The 9,424-nt window shown below is 32.5% G+C and overlaps 1 long non-coding RNA gene across 1 annotated transcript; it reads right to left on the bottom strand.

The window, feature by feature from the left end:
- Positions 1–4,509: 4,509 nt before the first annotated feature.
- On the bottom strand, positions 4,510–9,147 carry LOC143083123 (uncharacterized). Its single transcript, XR_012980553.1, has 3 exons — positions 9,073–9,147; positions 8,850–8,937; positions 4,510–5,115 (listed from the first exon to the last, which is right to left on the bottom strand). It is a non-coding gene; the product is annotated as an uncharacterized LOC143083123 (long non-coding RNA).
- Positions 9,148–9,424: the final 277 nt, after the last annotated feature.

The following is a 9,424-nucleotide window of genomic DNA, read 5'->3' as shown; positions in this document are numbered from 1 at the left end:
TATATGCCATAGACAATAGTTACCTCGTAGTTCTTAATTAAAAATGGTATGATTTAAATGTTTCTCTGATCTTAGGTAAATATATTTACAGTTTACACTAACCTTAATCAAAGATCAATATGTACTTAGTACGAAAATAAATGAAATACTTGGACGTTTTGCTTATCAAAACGTAACAAAATGGACTAGACACATTCCGTTTTAGTTTCAAATGCTTGTTCAAATTTCATATATACAACTTAACCTGATACCATATTCTGGATATTTGTAAAATATAAGAAACCAGATTGTTTCACTAACACAAATTGTCAATTCAAAATTTACGGATGGAAGAAAGCGATAAGGATATACACTTTTTGAATCATACAAGAACGGCAACAGTTTTAAAACACCAGTAATATTTCCAATCATGAACAATGATCCATTTCCATGTAGCAATAATCCAGCAGTGCTTGCTAATGGAGTACATTGATACGATATTCTTTAGTTTTATTATTTAGCATTTTTTCCTGTAAAGAGGGTTGCTGATCTCAAGGAAGCTATTAAACCCAGAGTACCAAGTGGTAAAGTTGAAATCATGCCTTTGCTAAGTTAACGGACATCATCATTAGCTGTTTACCGTTACGGAATATATGTTTGACAAATAACGACGTATATGTTCCAAAAGTCGTACCGCAATCCTTTCCTCTTTTCACAAAATGTGACACACGCATCTAGACTTACCACGAAATGTGTGCTATCATGTACAATACGACCCTTTGAATAATCTGAGATAGAACCTATAATTTTGGTGGGGTTCGTTTCCTATGTTGTGTTTTGTAAACTATATTTTTTTCTTTTCAATCGTTCTGTTATTTTGCCATGGCGTTGTTAGTTTGTTTTCAACTTATGTTAAATGTTCGGTTAGTATCGGTCATCTCTCATTTATAATATATTTGACTACTAATGAGAATTTTTAATCATGAATACATTCATAAACCTTAAGGTCAACAGAGCAACAATTTGGAAAAGTATTACCTGCTTTAAATGTTCATACAATGTATACATGATAATGTCATCATCAACTGCCCATTCCGTGTGCTGACATGACTCTTAACGTCACAATGTATCTTTCAAACAATGCATTCGTCATTGTAATGTTGTTGAATTTAACTTTCACTATGTTTCATATTGTCTAATTTTTTTTCAGTGCATTTCCTACTTCAATACGACTTTACAATTAGCACTCACCACAACAGTTTCCGATTCAAACACTGAAGCGGTTTATTATGATATTTTTTTCCTGGTAATAACTAATCATCCATTGTGTACGCCGTAAAAATAGATACTGCATCATCGTCAATAGATACAGTGTTTACCAATAGTTATCAAAGGTACCAGGATTATAATTTAATATGCCAAACGCGCGTTTCGTCTTCAAAAGACGAATCAATGACGCTCAGCGGTTTATTATGATATTTTTTTCCTGGTTATAACTATTCATCCATTGTGTACGCCAATAGATACAGTGTTTACCAATAGTTATCAAAGGTACCAGGATTATAATTTGATATGCAAAACGCGCGTTTCGTCTTCAAAAGACTAATCAATGACGTTCAGACCTAAATAGTAATAAAGTCAAAGAAGCACGAAGTTTAAGAGCATTTAGGACCCAAAATTCCAAAAAGTGCCAAATACGGCTAAGGTAACACTATATCTTTTTTGATATGATATCTCGAAACATTAAATTATTAGTTTATTTTATGGATTCACATGTGTCGAGTTTTGTGATTGGATAACAACACCGAGATGTGAATATATATAATCAGGAAACTGCCGTGGTATATACGACGTTTTCGTCCCAGTTGGAACCTCAAAAATGCCATCATAACATTTTTTACTATGTGACGTAGTCCAAAGCAGTACAGAACACTAAGGAATTCCAGATGCTCACAGAGGGAAAATAATGACGTCAATAATACATGTTTAGTACAAAATCACGGTATTTACACCATAAATACAAAGATTTAATGTTTTAAAGTGTTATTATAATTAACAGCATATTCGATTAAATTATTTATACAGTAAATAACAAAATCATTCACGTATGCGGCACATATCAGGTTAGGTGTGTGTTGTAAAAAAACAAAGCTACACATACATACAAACACAAAACATGAATTCTAAAAACTTTATTGAAAACATTTTCGTAATGGAGTTTTTTTTTAGTTTTAATCGAAATAACAAACAGGATTTTGCTATAGTCAAGTATTACAGCTGGAAATTAAGTATTTATAAAAGAACAGAGTTCCGATGCCCTTCTTGTTTCGCATATTTTATCTGTCCAATGTCAATAGTACACACAAATAATGTGTTTGTTTTAAAAACGTTTTTAAATTTTCTTAAAGGGTTAAAGACGACAGAGCAATTTCTAAATATTTGATATTTCTAAGGAACATAACTCATTTAAAATATTGATCGGCAGTTGTTTTAGAAGTTGTCCGTGAAATTGCCAGTGAAATTGCTGATGTTATACATTTGATAAAATTTTATCAGAAAATGGTACATGTGATAGCGCTTACAATGCAACTTTCCATATAAATGAATATTTCTAAGGAGCACAACTCCTTCAAAAATGATTGATCGACACTGATCCTCAATTGCGTCCGACCGAGCAATCATTAATATGAACCTATGATACTATGATACAAGTTTGAAAAAAAACATATGAGAAAGGTACACATGCAATTTTCCATACATTATCATATTAATATTACTAAGGGTCAGAACTCTTTTAAAAAATAATTGATCGGCATTGATTTTCGAACTCCTCCGAAACATCGCTGATATAAACCTAAAACTGTCATAAAATCTGCAAGAATTGTACTCATGAGAGAACTAACGATGCAATATTCTATAAATTTAATGTTTCCAATGTGCAGAACAGCTGATATAAACCTTTGAAATAAGTTTTACAAAACTCTAGTTAGCATGGTACATGTGAAATCGCTAACAAGACCGGACGTATAGACGCACCAAACTGACCACTGCCCGGTATTTCTATGTTCACAATAACGCGTTGTGTTGGGGACAAAAGAAAAAAGTTCAGGTACAAAATAAAGACAGGGTATGGTCAAGTTTGAGTAGCAGATAACACTTAATGAACGTCTCACATTTAAATAATAAAGTGTGGTACAATTGCCAATGAGAAAATGTAATCTCCATCGAATACAAATGGACAAAGATTTAAACTATAGATCGGCATGCTGAATTCAATTTATCAATTTTCATACTTCATTCCTCAACATCATTTTGAAACAATATGAATTTCTATATAATTGATATACAATTATAATATACAAATACAGATACATTGTTAACATTTTCTACTTTCAAATTTAATACAGTATTGATTTTAACACGTCTTCGTTATGAAATTATTTAAGATCATACACGAACGCCTGTTTCTTTGAATTTGCGACTAACATTTTATAATTTGATCTATCAACGTGTATCGCTCTTGGCGACTTTAGTCCGTTTTTACTAGTTAGAAGCTCTCTATAATTTAGTCCGTTGAGAGAAATAGCAATTACATTGTCCGTTTCGCATCCTACTACGTAAACATTCCCATCTCCATCTACAGATAAACCCAATGGGTTTCTAAGAACCATTTCATTTTTGAACACCCATTGTGTGTTCCCTTGAAAGTCGATGCAGGTTACACTAACGTCGTTACAGTTGGTATAGAAAATTTTGTCTCCGAACGTTGCAACGTATGACCATGTACTCATTTCAGTTTTAGTAATATTAACAATGGATTCATCATTAAGGTTTATCATTTGTATTCCTTTCTGCCCAGCACAATAAATCAACTTGTCTTCACTGTATGCTATTCCACTGTTTACTGTATTAATTTTCAATGTTTTCTTTACTTTCAGTGTTTTAAGGTCAATCAAATTAATTTGAAGTGAGTCTTCATAATTATAACCAGATGTCAAAGCAATCGCGTTATCTGCTGTAATATATGTCACATCAAATACAGGACCTAAGTTCCAAATATGAAAATCCAGAGAACCATCAAGCTTATAAACTCTTGTCATCTTTTCTATTTTGCAAGAAAATATCATCCTACAATCAGGCAAAAACGAACATCCAGTTACACGGACCAGCTTTGTATCCAGTGTCTGCAGCAATGTAGGGTTCAGGCTATCGAGAGTTATTGGTTTTACAGCTACCATCATCTGTGCTTGTTTATCCTTCTGTTTCAGGATTGGTATATTACAGGGATCTGTTGTCACCACGACATCTCCAAATTTCTGAATGGTAGATATTAAATCTTGTAAGGAGAGATTAATCTTGCACGAAAAGTCAATTTGATTCGCACCCAAATTTTTTACTATTGATTTAATGTAGGTTTCGTCAACCGAGACATCTTTTTCTATATGTTTCAAAGCGAGGAACGTTAGCAGGTCTGATGCGTACTGCTTTATATTGGCAATATTTGTTTGGTATTCTGTGATATCTTGTTCCTTATCGTTTAATGACTTCAGTAGTTGTCGTATTTTGTTACTTTCTTCCTCTTCTCTCGTTTTAAGATCTTTCAATATAGTATCCTGAAGTTTATCAAGATGACGATTAATCCTAGCACGAGTTTCTAAAACTTCTTTTTGAATTTCTCTACTTTTTTTCCCGATTGACGCCAAATTTTCTTCCCGGTTTATTCGAAGTCTTTTGATATTCTCGGCAATTTCTGACAAGGTCTGTTCGATGTCTACACAAGCATTTGAAGATTTGATGTTTCGTGTAATATCATCGATATCGGTCAATTCTTTACATTCTATGTGTGAGTCAACAACACATTTCTTGCAGCACGGACAGTCATGCTTTTTACAGAAGAGGACATATTTCTCATTGTGCCTACTACAAGAATGTGTTAATTGTAATACTTTGTTTGGCAGTTTCTGGTACTCGGCAATAGACACCGTGCCATGACTTCTTGTTCCTTTAGAAATACTATGATGATCTTTACATTCTTCACAAAGCCCTTCATCACATTCTGAACACCAGATAACTGATGGTTTGGTAATGTGGCGATAATCACAGACCCCGCAAACACTCCAGTTACTTGCCATAATTCTGCAATATCAACAATTAATACATATCATGAATATATATGAATTTACAAACTTGTCAGGCTATTTTAAACTTTCCTTCACAATTAATGAAACGCGTTTAATTCAAAAGTGTTGCGGAGAATTCTAATAAGATACTTTTCGGCAAAGTTCTTTTTGTAATTGATTTAGGTCCTGTATCATATCGATACGTTAATTACACTTAAATCGTCAGCTGTGTTAGGATTGATATTTAAATCTGGAAATACATGGTTTATGTAAGATAATTGAAATTGACTCTAAATTTGTTTTCAGTAACTGCGAGTACTCTTAAATCGGTACGTTTTGTTGTGGTTCTTTTTGTGTGTTTCGAGCCGCACTTATGAATAAAGCCATTTCAAAAAAAGGAATTTAAAAAAAATACTGAATTTCGGGTAAAATTCAAAACGGAAAATCCGTAATCAAGATGGAAAATCAAAAGCTCAAACACATCAAACAAATGGATAACAACTGTCATATTCTTAAATAGAATGAAATTCAAAACAGTGTGGCTGTGGTCATTGATTGACACATTAAATTCATCCATTGACTGGGACAATTTAGGTGAACGTTTGTATGTAACGACCATTGCTCACTGTGTACTTTTTAAAGACACTTAAACTATGGGGTCACCAAAGGTCCTCAACACCTTAATAAAGTATTTCGAAAAATTAATCAGGAATAACACGATGTTTTGATTTATATCAATTGTATAAATCAAAACATAAAGGTTATTCCTGATTAATTTTTCGAATTATTTTATAATTAAAGGCGTTAAGAAACCTTTGGTGACCCCACAGTTTAAATGTCTATCGTAGGTACGTCGTGAACAGTGGTCGTTACAGACAAACGTTCACGCAAATTGTCCCAGTCAATGGATGAATTTAATGTGTCAATCAATGGCCACAGCCACACTGTTTTGAATTTCATTCTAATTACAGGCATTTTTTTATGTAGAAAATGGTGGATTAAACCTGGTTTTATAGCTGGCAAAACCTCTCACTTGAATGGAAGTCGGATACAATTCAATTATATTGACAGCGATGTGTGAACAAAACAAAAAGACAACATAGGTAAAAATGTCAAAAAAAGGAGTAAAGCAGTCAACATTATGTTTCTTTCTTAATCACTATTAAATCAAACAAAACCGGTAAATAAACACTGGCACAATAACACAACGACGGGACGTATAAGTACAGTGCCAAGTCATATGTATCAAAGAAACACAAAAAGCCATATAGACAAAGCATATCCAACTGTTTTTGTTTGTAATAATGTCGGGATAAAACATTATTATTCCAGATTAAGGAAATATGTTTAACTTGCCATATAATTTATGTATCTTGTGAAACCTGTGAAATTAGATAATACAGTAAAAGCGACAGTTTTTTAGTTGTAAACATCCTCGTCCCTTTGGTCTCTGTTCCTTAGGCAACCTTACTACGTCATCTAATTTTCATCTGCTAATGTATTTTGTAGCGGTTAAAAATAACTTTATGTTTATTTTTTCTTAATTTAAGTGCCCTCCAAATTAAGAATATCTCATTTGAATCATTCTTAAGTTGTCAAATAGGAGCTTAATATGGCTAATCCGCGTACGAATATAACGATGTGGGGTGAACGTGAAGAAGACAGCAACTAGACGAAAGCATCAACTAAAAGACACCTAGATATTTAAGAAATAATTCATGGGGGGGCTGGAATTAATACTGATTTTACCACGGTTTGCCCTTTATACTAAATATTTTACCACGAGCGATAGCGAAAGGTAAAATATCGACATGAAGGGCCAACCCGTGGTAAAATCAGTATAAAATCAAGCCCAAGTGAATTATTTCTATTCTAATGGGACAAAACGGCAATTTCTTTTGGATCAAAGCGCTCTAGGTGAAGGCAAATATTTTCCGTTCCCATAGATAAACGCACTATCAAATTGACGTAAAACAACGGACCAAATTGAATAAGTGACATGCTTAAGCTATATTTACAATTACGTATTTAGATAGGTTTGGATGATATTAAATGGCAATTTTACTCATAGGTCTTATCTGCATAACAATACATTTTTTGTGTATATGGCTTATAACACATTTTATCTTCGTTTGATAACGTTTCCTTGTTGTGATGATTTTCGGTTTCACAAGCGTGTATTTTCCAGTAAAATTATCGTCCTATGGCGTCTCGGGTAGCCCATTGATAAAAAATTATTTGACGTGGGAGTACGATCGGAACTGCCCGAACAGTATATTCATATTTTACCACGTGGGTGTATACGTACTCAAACCGTTTGAAAGACTTCATGTTAGAATAACATATAACATCAACAATAAACAGTAATATGAATAGTTTTCAACCGCAAAATAAAACTTGAGTAACAGAGACTTTCAAACATTGAAAAAATCAGTACCATACTTTTAAAAGTGTCAAAAACTAAATCAAATATCAAAATATATTTATGTGATAACATTATATAATCAAGCAAAAATATATAATTTAATTAAAAATTAAACTAGAGGAATCAAAGGGGATATGTCGTGCAACTAATATTTTTCGAGAGAAAAAAAATGAAACAATACAATACGACTCTCTTTACAAAATTAATAAATATGTTGTTCAGAATTAGAGTGCAGAAGTGAAAATGTATAGTCATTCTGTCATTTTGTCATTCACATTTTCTGTCGTTCTATAATTCCGCATTAAAACTCTCCATCCAAGTCACAATTTGTAAAAGTGAATCATTATAGGTTAAAGTACGGTCGTCCACACGAAGCCCTGGTTTACACCGAACAGCAAGTAGAAAGGGCTCTAAAATCACAAGTATAAAACCATTCAAACAGGAAAAACAACGGTCTGATTTATATTATAGTTAACAAAGGTATCAGGCTTATGATTTGATACACCAGACGCGCGTTTCGTCTACATAAGACGCATCAGTGACGCTCAGATCGAAATAATTAGAAAGCCAAACAAGTATAAGGTTAAAAATATCGAGAACTCAAAATTCCACAAAGCGGCTAAGGTAATCTATGCCTGGGATAAGAAAATATTAAGTATTTCGAATAATTCACATTTTTGTAAACAGTTAATTTATAAAAAAAAAAATACCATATAATTGATATTCATGTGAACTCCGAAGTGAATTTTTTTTTTTTAATTTGGGTAAAAGTAAATGGGCAATTTACGCCAAGTAATGGGAAAAGCGTAAACTTGCCTGTTGGGCTAGTTTAGCAAAACAAAATTTATTGAAACCTGGTTTGTTACTTTTTATACAATTAAATTCAAGATAAGTCCTGTATGTTATGTCAAGATAATGATATAGAAAAGGAAAAAAACTAATTTGTATGTAACAAGAAGAGATCAGGGACCAATGGAGTATCGGGAGAAGATACATGAAAAGGGTAATCGAGCTAGACATAAAAACTTCTACGAAGGGCTTCCATCCCCAATATACACTGCCCCCTCTCCGGTTCGACACATTGATGAAAAGCAAATGCAGAAAGCTGCCCTTGTCCGGTCATCTATTTCTATTACTTCAAAAAGTTGAACTCAATTTAGCGGTATATGACAGTTGTTTCCTATCGTTTGATGTGTTTGAAATTTGATTTGTTCGGAATTTTTGTTATTTTACGTTTTTCGTACATTTTAAGCATTTACTTAAAATTATACCTTTAATTGATTGGCTATTACCTTTTCTTTCTATGAGACTTTAAAAATACTTACCATTAAATTTGAGAAATGGTTTGTTACAAAAAAATCTGTAGTCTATACTTAATTCTGTTTCCTGTCAGATCAAGTCAATTGATATGCCCTGAAAAGAAAACGAAAGTAAAAAACATATACATGATATAGTAATTAAATTCAGCTAGAAATATTGATTTACTGGTAAAATTAATTCAAATCGTGTTTCTTAAATAAGATTGTTATGATTTAAAATATGAAATACCTTATTTTAAATGTTAACGTCATCCTTTTGTGTATATATAACATAACATGTCAAACAGGAAGGTGCATAGTCATGTGACTATATGAGTAATATTAATCGTATGACTATGGCGGTCTTTTTTGAATTTGGCTATTTAAAGTCCACTTTCAAATTATTGATTTTGTAAACTATTTTTACTATAAATATGTTATACACTTAAAAAATAGTAAAATCCAATATAATATAAGAAAATAACCATATATGATTGTGACCCTTGCTTGGTATAGGCAGGTGTATAGTTTGTCCTAGTACTAACTTTCCGGTGCACAAAATCTGGAACAACATGGTTTGACAGCGTAGTCTGGTTGAGATT

Source organism: Mytilus galloprovincialis, chromosome 7 (genome assembly GCF_965363235.1).
Source record: "Mytilus galloprovincialis chromosome 7, xbMytGall1.hap1.1, whole genome shotgun sequence".
In the NCBI taxonomy this organism is placed as follows: Eukaryota; Metazoa; Mollusca; class Bivalvia; order Mytilida; family Mytilidae; genus Mytilus; species Mytilus galloprovincialis.
Note: the sequence above shows the minus strand (reverse complement) of the source record. Positions and strands in the feature narration are given on the sequence as shown.